The 11,269-nt window shown below is 38.9% G+C and overlaps 1 long non-coding RNA gene and 1 pseudogene across 4 annotated transcripts; both read right to left on the reverse strand.

Moving 5' to 3' along the window:
• Nucleotides 1-539: 539 nt before the first annotated feature.
• Nucleotides 540-5,147, reverse strand: LOC147522799 (uncharacterized). Of its 4 annotated transcripts, none has more exons than XR_015195629.1 (5): nucleotides 4,940-5,147; nucleotides 2,451-2,606; nucleotides 2,085-2,116; nucleotides 1,369-1,438; nucleotides 540-640 (listed from the first exon to the last, which is right to left on the reverse strand). It is a non-coding gene; the product is annotated as an uncharacterized LOC147522799 (long non-coding RNA). The 4 variants fall into 4 exon arrangements; XR_015195634.1 differs by having other exon boundaries at nucleotides 2,085-2,327; XR_015195630.1 differs by having other exon boundaries at nucleotides 2,223-2,606.
• A 5,813-nt stretch (nucleotides 5,148-10,960) lies between these two features.
• LOC147522800 (small nucleolar RNA R71) lies at nucleotides 10,961-11,055 on the reverse strand (annotated as a pseudogene).
• Nucleotides 11,056-11,269: the final 214 nt, after the last annotated feature.

The following is an 11,269-nucleotide window of genomic DNA, read 5'->3' on the forward strand; positions in this document are numbered from 1 at the left end:
TCATTGACACAAAAGTATGACAAATATTAATAACGGATATTAGGTAAATTACTAATGGTTAGAAACTGTTACTAAAATTGATTTCAGCAACACGTATCATCCGTTACAATTTTATTAGTAATGGTTATTAATTTTGTTCGGAACAGATGAAAAGGTTGGCAATTACCTCTTTGTCACACTTTCCATTCCGTTATTCTATCTATCTGCAAATTGGCATTTATCCATTTCTAACTGATATGTAACCGTTACTAAATCTTGAAGCATATGAAAAAAAAAATAATTAAATTTTTGGTCCGAATCATTTGGGCTACTGCACTTGCTTTCAGCATACATCCCTCATATATTACACATTTACACCACCTGTCCATCCCATTAAAAGCCTAAAAATGCACTTGGGTACAATAGCAAGAAAAAGAAAAAGTGCTTAAAACCAAACATATTCCATAATTCATTCATACAAGTCATAAATCTAACTACACTTTATTCAACGATGAGATGATATATCCAAGTATATAATAACAATAATAAATTCATTAAGTCTTTACATTTACACGGATAGAATAAGTTGTAATAGCTCTGAAACGAAACATTTGATTTCTTATATCGTCCTTCCTCTAGCAATTATGAAAGTTATTGACACCTGCAACCAGACCAATGACACCAAAAGGAAAATAAGAAAATCAAAGGGATCCATACATAATAATAAGTAAAATTTGTCTAAGTTAGATTCACAAAAACAAGATGATGAATCAAATTCAACAAACAAAAGAGCAGTACGGTACCAATAGTCTGATCAATACATTTCTATGGTGTATAGTGTCTAAGGCAGATTTGTGAAGTTAGTTCTAATGTGCACAAGGGTGGACAGACGTGTCTAATGAAAAAAGTAGTTTCAAAGGTGGGCAAACATTAATAAAGATTAAACACTATTAAAGTTGAGTGGTGTGCTATTCAAGTTTTCATGACCAGACTATCAAAGTTCCAATTCATATAGAACCCTCCATATGACTTCCCTAAACTTTGTAGGTAAGCAAAAATGAATGGAAAAATCCAACAAAATCAGCACAATAGATGGTGCAAGGAACAATCTGAATGCAAGGAAATACTGAGAAACAACCCTTAATAAAATCAGCACAATAGATGTAAGGCAATTTAACACTATCCAAAAAAGCACCACCACCAGTTGTTAAGTTTTATTACTGAAAATGTTGTCATCCTATGTATAACATGATTGAAATGTTTTCAGTATAAGAATAGTTCACCTAATTGTAAATAGCAAGTGAAGTTACTAAAGACAGATTAAGCTAAAACAAATTACAAAATTCAAGTCAAATAAAAAATAATCAAAATAAAAGGATTGAAGAGTACCTTGCTGAATGGGATAGTGAAGGATTTCTAAGTTTATTGAACTGGTGGTACTTTGCAATGGTCGCTTTACCTGTAGGAAATAACAAGAGTGTAAAGTATATTTAAAGGACACCCTGAAACTTAATTATCATGGGTGACAACAGGACGAAACCTAATTAGAAGGCTGCACTAGGCTACTCAAAATCAACTTGGTATGATTTTGATAACATCAGGTCAGATTCAATAGTAAGGCATGCCCTTCTTAACCATCAAATACAACAAAATGGAAATGAAGAAGCATCATCTACATGATCTCTTCTAGTTACTTTAAGGCAAGGAGCCACTTTCCCAAAGTGTGTCCATATAAAACAAATAACGCATAGAGAATATTTCCTTGCAACCCAATGAAAGATAAAGTACATGATTGTTTTCCTTCCTACAACACATGCATTATCATTCTATTGCAATAGAAATTGTACAAACCTTAGAAGATTCATTAGATGATAATTCCAGAGACAAAATTCTAGGTTCAATTTTTCAGGATATTTGACAGTGTTGTGACCAAATGCCGTCGCCCCTAACTTGCAATAGGTTTCTTCTTGGCATCTCAAAGAAGCCAAACAATTTTCTCAGGTGTTGATCTAGGTATGAACTAGTGAACTACATACTGCAATGATAGGTAATGAAAGAAAGACGTAAAAAGGACCGATCAAAGAAATTGACAGTAATCCACATACCTTCTTTATCCCATATCTGCAAAGGCTTGCTCCTGCAACACCAAAACATCAAATCCCCAATCAGTAACTCACAAACAGGTAGCATACAAAAAATCTAACACAACACTCAATTTCATAAAAAAAAAAATTGAAACATACCCGAGGCTGTACTAGATGGGCATGAACCACAATAAAATTACGCTTTGTACATTTCTACTGAAACTACTATGGATATTGATAGTATTTGAACCCCACTAAGAAACACTATAGCCGATTAGTTAATAATTCAGTCTAGGTTAATGACAGAACAAGAATGTAAACATTTCAAAATTAAATTAAATCTAAACTAAATATTTAGATAGCTATAAAATAAGTTAGACCACTTACCTTCGTATTGGCATATATTATACGAGTTTGGTCTTATCAGTACCAACAAGCTCGACTCGATCATATTTCCTTGGGTGTGAACTCCTTTGATCATAGCATTTCTTCCATATCATAGAACTCAATCCTATTTGTGCTTACTTAGAATGTGCCAACCAACTAAACACCTCAAGATTAACCAGATCCAATACGGTTAGTTCAAAAAAATGGAATATGTACTCCAAATTTCAGAAAGGATGACTCCAAGTTAAGGGTGAGTACTTTCAATGCTATGTAGTGAAGATTATTCTAAATCTATATGTGCCAGTGAAGGTGCAAGAACAATTTAATAAGTCCAAGCAAATAATTAACATAAGGACATACATAAGGTATATGTACACACTTTTTTTTTGGGTACACTGACACTCGCTCCTTTTTGTGTGTGAGATGTGATATATGGATGATGTAGATAGATGATGGTCGTTGAACAAAAAGAAGCGTATCAAAACCTAATTATCCCTCAATAAGTAAAGGATGAGTAGGGTATCGTTCCACTTTTAAGTGTATGTTTATATGAAGGACATGACTGTAAAGGGGGTTTGAGAGATTAAAAACTATAATTGTAGAGATTTTAGATTCTAATGCTAAACTAAACTAAACTAACTAAACTTATACTAAAGCTAAGAATTGGAAATAGGGAGAGAATATGAGAGAGATAGATTCAAGAGATTCAAATCCACCAATGCTTTTGATTCAATGACTTTTTGCTTCATGTTGTTCTCCAAGTAGACTACAATCGGGCAATCGAAAAATTGAAAGTGCCGATGCCTTTTTGGGTGAAACATCGTTAAACAATTAACTCTACTTAAGGTTGTTCCTATGATCATGTTACTAGTATCTTCTTTCCTTTTATGTGAGCTTGATTAAAAGATTTCATCAGCTATTCAATGAATCACCATCTAAGGCAAACACAAGGAATACTTCCCTTACTCTAAAACACTACACAATTAGAAGAAAAGTAGAGAACAATAGTATAATATTCAATTACAATAAATAAAACTCTATTCTAGCATTATATTCAATTACAATAAATAAAAGCATGTTACTAGCAAATCAATTGCAATAAATAAAACCCTAAACTAGCATAATATTCAATTGTAATAAATAAAAACCTTAATCTATACTTTCATCCCCTGGTGTGGGCAATGGAACTAATAACTAAAAACATAAAGAACTAACCTGATTGAAGAACATCATGAACCGGAAGAATCATTAAACCTTAAGAGAAATGTTACATGGCTTCATCTCCTCCCCTTGAAGGAGAAGATTAGCCTTCCATATAGAAGGAAGAACACTGGTCATCTTGCAAAGAACGAGAAGTAGAGTCGAAGAACATAAGACTAGAAAGACTAATTTATTAAGACTCATGAAATTTAGTTAAAACCGATCTTTTATTATTAATCTCTCTCTGCCTTTAAGTTAAGGAGACAAGAATATAAGTGAATTGGCAATTTACATGAGGCACTTAGGTCCTCTATTTATAAGGGTTACAATGAGCTCTAGAAGCATTCCAAACCGTCATTTGTTTCCTAATACAAATAGACTTCTTTCAGAGTCCAACTTCATCTCCAAAACTGAGAAGGAATTGGCTACAGTGTCGATTCATGCGTCTGGATGCACTATTCATGCGTCTTAGACGCATTCAATGCGTCTGGACGCTCGATCTATGCATCCCAGACGCATAAGCTTATTTTCTCTCTTCTGCTCTATCCTTCTATCCTCTTTTGCAGGCTTTGGTCTAAGCAACTAATCCTTTGGCCTTGGGCTTCCAAATAGACTTTAAAATAGGTCCAAGTCGCATCTTTAATAGCTCCAATTCCTTGGCCTTCTCCATGATTGTCCACGGGCCTCCCATGTGATCATTAATGCTCCAAATTGCTCCGTTTTACCCCATTTTCTCTAATATTCTACAAAACTCTCTTTTTCACCTGTAGAATCTTAAAACACAACTTATAAACACTATTAGTCCACTAAGATGGCTAAACAAGAGGCATAATCAAGGGTTAAATAGCACTTTTTGAGCACTTATCATACACACTCTTCAATTAGCTAAACAAACCTTGATCATTTAATTAAACCATCTTATTTGCTATTTGGTAGTACGTCAAGTAGATGAATAATCTCCCCCTTCCCACTAGAATCAATATTCCTTGTTACTTCAATTAAGAAATAATCTAATGTCATACATGTATGTAAAAAGAGAAGGAACAACACTCCATATCAAAATCTTGATTCAAAGTTAACCACAACATATATCAAATTAGCTCCCTCAAGAAATGATAAACCTCCTGTTAAGAATTTCCATCCAATGTTCTACTACTTAAAAAATAATAAAGGGTAGTAATTGGATCGACAAGAACAACATCTATTCACAATCCAAACTTTAGTCGTAAATTACCCACAATCACTTAATTGAAAGAGACATACTAGACTGCCCATTTTAATCAACTTGCCTTTGAGTAGTGGAATACATGGAGAAGGAATGATATCACAAAGATGGGTGTCGCCCTTTGTACATAGTCTTCCAGCAAAAAAAATGGGTAGTAGACTTCCCATTTTAAATTGAGACAATTCCTCTTTTTGCTTCCTTTTCTTTCCCTTTATTTTTACTGAAAATCCCCCCTCTAAAAAAAATGGTGAGCTTCCTCTTGTTAAGATAAGTTGCCCCCAAAAGAAGAAGTGGCATCGAGGGTAACAACAGTTAAGATCCTTAAGAGTTTTCTTGATTGTAAATGAACCTCAAAGCAGAAGACCTTAGGCAGTGGGTTGCCATCAAAAGAAGGTAACTGCTGTTTTTTGGGCTAAGTAAGTAAGCGGCAATAGCACGGTTAAGATTTTCCCTTTCTTCTTATTAGTCAAACACATCCCAAATATAAAAATCTAGACATTTGTAAGCTTGGCCTAATTAGGAATAGATAGTTGTCGAATTTTGTCAGCAATTGGAGCTATTGCTCAAACCAACCTTATGACGTAGCTTCTGTAGGGATAAATGCTTAGGAAAAACTTACACTGTAACATGCTTAATCAGTATAGTGGGGTATGGAAAAGATTCAAAAGAAGGATCGGACACAACTTAAAATGATGACTTTATACCCAGAATACAAGTTTTAAGCATGCATGCAAGTATCTATCTGTAGCGACCCAAATTATGACTGCCGGGAGACCAACGACATATGGACATGGTAATTTGATAGGCAGTGTAATGGGAGGCATCGTAGCAAGGTCGTGGCCACTGGAATATAGTGGGAATGGGATGAACACATAGGGCCTAGAGCTGGCAGTGGAAGGCCGTGAATCAAGGGTGGGGTGAGCCTAGAGTCAGACAAGCATGATACGCGCGTGCCATAAGGTATATGGGGAACCCTATGGCACGTACGGAAACCTTACAAGTGGAAATAGATGGACCGAGAGATCGAGGGACAGATGGAGGGCCACAAGGGAGTGAGAGGGGATATAAAGAGATAGTGAAGTGAAGAGAGAAGGGGAGAAAAAGAGGAAAAGGGAGAGGGAGGAAGAGGGAGTTGGAAAGAGGAGAAAGAGGTGAGTTTTAGAGGGTGAAAAAGAGGTTACTACATTTGGCGTTGTCTGTGGGGACGAGAGAGACAAGTAGAGAAATGGCAACGAGGCTGAAAAGAGGCGTGGGCCGACTGAGAAAGGCGGTGGTCACCGAGGAGGACATAAAGTCAGTAAGGAGTGAAGGGGGAGAGCGAGGCGGGGAGGAGACAGTAGTATCAGATTCGGAGGAAGCGATGCTGTTACATGAGGAGATAGCAAGGTTGAGAGAAGAAAATGAAGGGTTAAGGAGAGAGAAGGAGACCATAGAGGAGTTTGAGAGGGAGGCATCGGAGGTAGAGAGAGAGGAGGAAGGGAGGCCGAACTTGGCAGATCAGGCGGTGGCTGGACTCACGAAGGAGCAAGTGAGGGAAATGATCGCCATCGATCTGAAAGCTAACCTGGAACAGGCCAAGGGCGTGGGTGGAGCAGCAAGCTAGGTGGTGACGGGATTAAACCGCAACCCGTTGGCGGACACGGTCTGGAACTCCGAGGTGCCAAAGAGATTCAACCAGCCAAGGTTTGAGAGGTATGATGGGATGGGGGACCCAGCGGACCACATCCACCATTTTTGGCAGTAGATGCTGCAATGGCAGGAGCCGCAATATGATGGGTTGAGGTGCATGATGTTCCCCGCGAGCTTAAAAGGGGGAACGTCAGACTGGTATTACCGGTTATCGTCTAAGAGTATCAACAGTTTTCAGGAGTTAGAGCAAGCCTTCATAGATCACTTCATACACCAAAAGAAGCGAGTAGTTGACATCGCATTCTTGTTCAATGTAAGACAAAGATCCGCAGAGTCTGTAAGGGATTTCTTGTGCAGATTCAAGGCAGAGACCTTGAAAGTGGAGAACTTAGATGAAAGGATTGCGGTGATAACTTTTGAGCGAGGTTTACATCTGGGAACGAGGGTACATGAGTCGGTAGCCAAGAATGAAATGGTGACATTACAGGATCTATACCCGAGGGTGGAGAAATATATCAGGTATGAAGACACTATGCAGAAGGAGATGAAAAGGTCGGGGAAGGTAGTATTGTCGTTAGATAGAGGCGAGGACCGTCGATGATATGAGTCATCTGACAGGGGAGGCAGTGGATACCGGGGGTATTCGTCGTGGCCCAAAAGGGGCAGAGAAGAGACTAAGAGGGAGAACCGAGAGAGAAAACCTTATTGTGAAGTAGAACAAGTGCCGTTGAACAAGCCATTGAGCGAGATATTGCTGCTAATTCATAATTTGCAGGGGTATGAGGGGTCGCGAACCAAGCTAGTGGAAATGCAAGGCAAGCCTTATTGTGCCTACTATCAGATACATAACCATGAGACGGATGACTGTTACGCATTGAGGTGGTTAATTCAGAGGATGATAGGGAAAGGGTTGTTGAAGGAATTTACAATGGAGGAGGAGAAAGCAGAGCAAGCACCGACTAAGGGGAGGATATTGGGAAAGATCAACGTAATTTTCAGTGGAGAGATTTTGAGTCACAACGCACACCGAGATAAGATAAGACGAGTTGCGAGCATTTAGTAGGTCCATGAGGCGTCAGGTCATTCACAGGCAACCCCATGGTCCATGAGTGGAAGGGGAAGCATAGTGTTCACCGATGTGGACTTCCAGGCAGTTGATTCTCGGCATGAAGATGCATTGGTAATCACGGTGGCGATGGGAAATTACATGGTGAAAAAGGGTGCTAATTGCCTGCGGCAGCGCTGTGGATTTGTTGTTCAGAGGGACAATGGAGGAAATGAAGATAGGAAAGGAAATAGCTGAGACCCTCACAGACAAATTTGTATGGGTTCAACGGAAGCATGACTGAGCCTCTGGGGGAGCTCTTACTCCCAGTGACTATAGGACCGGTTACAGTGTTCTCTCGGTTCAAGGTGGTGGATGCCGATTCACAGTACAACGCCATTTTGGGAAGACGGTAGATTCATGAGATGAAAGCGGTTCCCTCCACTTACTACCAAGTGATCTAATTTCCTACCCCGACCGGGGTGTATGAGGTCCACGGTGATCAGGTGACAGCCAAGAACAGTCATCAGAGTACAGTGAAGAGATTGGTCCGCGGATCAGAGGGAGAGACTTTGCACCCCAGGAAAAGGCAAACATAGCAATTATAGTGTGCCTCTAGAGAGGGGGAGGCTGAGTCGGCGGAGGGGCCAAAGACCCTGGATGAGATAGAGATAGTAAATTTAGGGGAAGGGGAGGAGGAGAAGTTCACGTCAATAGGTTCTAGTTTGTCTGAGGAGTGGAAGATTAAATTAGTACAATTTTTGTCTGCCAATAAAGAGGTATTTGCATGGGCGATTGAGGATGTCACAGGGTTGGACCCGGGATTCGCATGTCATCAGTTGCACATGAAGAAAGATGTTAAGTGATAAGAGCCCAAAACTGTAGTTTTAACCCTTTAATAGTCATACTTTTAGACCAATTATGTGAGTAATAATTAAGAGTTAACACTGATTACGTGTTTTTATGCATTTCAGGCTTCAAAGTCCATTATGTGCAGAAATGTGCCACTTTAGTGAGATAAAGGAAAAAAGGTCGGTTACTAAGGAGTTATGTGATTAAAGTCCAAGATTCAAGAAGATAAAGCCTTCCTAAAGCCCGGTCAAAAGCTGAAAAGTCGACACGGGCTGAAACAACACACAAGTCAGCAGAACTTCCGAAAGCCGTATCTTTGGACTCAGACCTCGGAATTGGTCCTACCTTATGTTAAAACGACCGGCTCGGAAAGAGCTTTCCAATGGTCTAAGCCTTGATCCAATCAGAGGAGCAGAACTGGACGAAAAGTCTGTTGAAGCCAACTGCAGCTGAAGAGGCCTTTTTGGACTGAAAGAATTGGGTTTTGGGCCTGATTCTCTGGCCCAAAACATGGCTCCAAGCCCATGCACGATTTTTGGATCTGAATGTATAAAAACAAAGGTTTAGCTTTTTGTTTTTGGTAGATCTTTTAGAAAAGAATAGTAGATAGTTAGGTTAGAAAATAAAGGTAGCTTAGAATAGAAAGTAGCCATTAAAATAGCTTCTAGATCTAGTTTTTTTTCATGTAGATTAATTAAGTTTAGTTCCATTTCAATTATTGTATTAGATTAAACCTTTGAATCTTGTTCTTCATTTGGATTAGATCAATAAAGTAGTATTTTTATCAATTTCGATTTTGTCATTTCCATTCCTAGATCTAATTTCAATTCCCTCGCCTTTATTTCAATTGAGTCATTAAATTAGATTTCATTATTGTTTAATTAAGTAAATTTCAATTCTTTATATCATGTTTAGTTTAAATGTAATCGAAATGATTGCGTAATGATTCTCGGCTAAACTTCTATTATTAGAGGGGTTGAGAAGCCTTGATGAAAGCTTGATTCGAATATCGTAGGATCGCCGTAATTTCTTTTTTACACTTTCGAGAAACGATTAGTTCACCATGAGAATGGGTTTAATCGCTCACATGCTAGTTATGAATTGGTAGGAATGCCATGTGTAATTAGGGATTAGGAAGAACCAATTGTTCGCGGAAGCAGTTCAATTCGGATTCTGACGATTAAATCGTTAATAGGATTAAGTCGAAGTTAAGGTGGAATCAATCCCCTCTAACTCCTTATCATGTAATCAACGTAGCATTCCCTTTAGTTATTCCCATCGCCGACTAGTTGCATTTCGTGGGTAGTTGCATCGTAGTCTAGTTGCCTTTTTCGTAAATCTCTCATTAGACTTTAAGTTTAGAGTACTTACACTTGAGAACATAGCATGCGGAAGGACTAAGAGTGGAACGAATCACTCTACTCCACTATATCTCATTGACTTGAGAGTAAAAACTTTGATAAATATAGGCATCTTAAAATTAGTTTTAGTTTACTTACGTTTTGAGTTCATCGTTCATTTCGTAGGTAGACTACTCAATTTATCATTTTATCAAATGGCGCCGCTGCCATCTTAGTTTCACTTTCGTATTGTTTTCGTAGTGTTAGTACTGTTCTTAAAGTCCCATTTCACCCACCCACCCTTGTTTGATTCATACCGTGGTTGTCCATTTCAGAGTTGAAAAATTCGGTAAAAATTACGAGAGCGGCATGGCGCTTTCTTGAGCGACTCGCCTCTATAGCTGGAGCAAGAGCGACCCGCCCCACACCGTAATGGAGCGACGACGCTTCTATCCGAGCGCATCCGCGCCTTAACAAAATTTTTCGGATTTCGAAAGTTTTGATTCGAACTTTGATCTTTCATATTTTTCAGTGTTCTAACCGCTATATACATTGAACAAGCGTAAACAAGACGTTATTCATAAGCGAAGCAAGGACGCAATCAGGTATTCCTTTCTTCCACACCTCGCTCTCCTGTTAGAGGTTTATACTAGTATATCAGAATTGTTTGGAGTGTTGATGTGTTTAGCTAAGTTTGGTTTTAGCCTTGTATGAGATTAAGGTCTGGCCGAACAAAAACACCGAACGTCATTACACAACAACGTCAACAAACAAGTCTATCTAGTATACCACCCACTACACCTCTAGCTACTATTTCACACACATCACCTGACACAATGCCCGACGAAGAAGAGAGGCCTCTCTCTGACTTCTACAAAGCCTTGAGCGATAGCCCCAAATCTTGCATCGTTCTAGCAGACCTCCAAATGGGATTTCGAATCCCTCCAAATTTTTAATTTGTTACCCGCTTTTCATGGATTAGACCATGAAAACCTTATCAGCACACGCGTAGGATTGAACAAGTCCTAACAACATTCCACCATCCTACGGTTGGTGCGGAACAAATTAAATTAAGTGGTATTCCCTTTCACCTTAGCCGATAAAGGCGTCTTGGTTAACCGCCCAAACGCCTAATTCTCGTGGACTCGTGGGCTAAACTTGTTCAAATTGTTTATGGAACATTTTTATCCACCCCTAAAGACGGATGAGATGCTTTCCAAGATTCATTTCTTTTCGACAAAATCCTCATGAAACATTTTCAGAGGCTTGGAATCGTTTCACCGATCTCCTTATAGAGTGTCCACATCATAACTTAGTGAAAGACACGTTAGTTCGTGCCTTTTCAAAGGACTTCTACACCACCATAAAGAAGTCCTTGACATAATGAATGGGGTAGTTTCTTAAGCAAAGGAGCTTCGAGGAGGCTTATAAATTTTTAGAGGACCAAACTAGCTTTAAATAACAACGGGGGGTAGTGACGATTACTCCCGCCTCCGCTAGTTCTTCTTCAACGATTAAGGCTACCAAG

Source organism: Coptis chinensis, chromosome 1 (genome assembly GCF_015680905.1).
Source record: "Coptis chinensis isolate HL-2020 chromosome 1, ASM1568090v1, whole genome shotgun sequence".
In the NCBI taxonomy this organism is placed as follows: Eukaryota; Viridiplantae; Streptophyta; class Magnoliopsida; order Ranunculales; family Ranunculaceae; genus Coptis; species Coptis chinensis.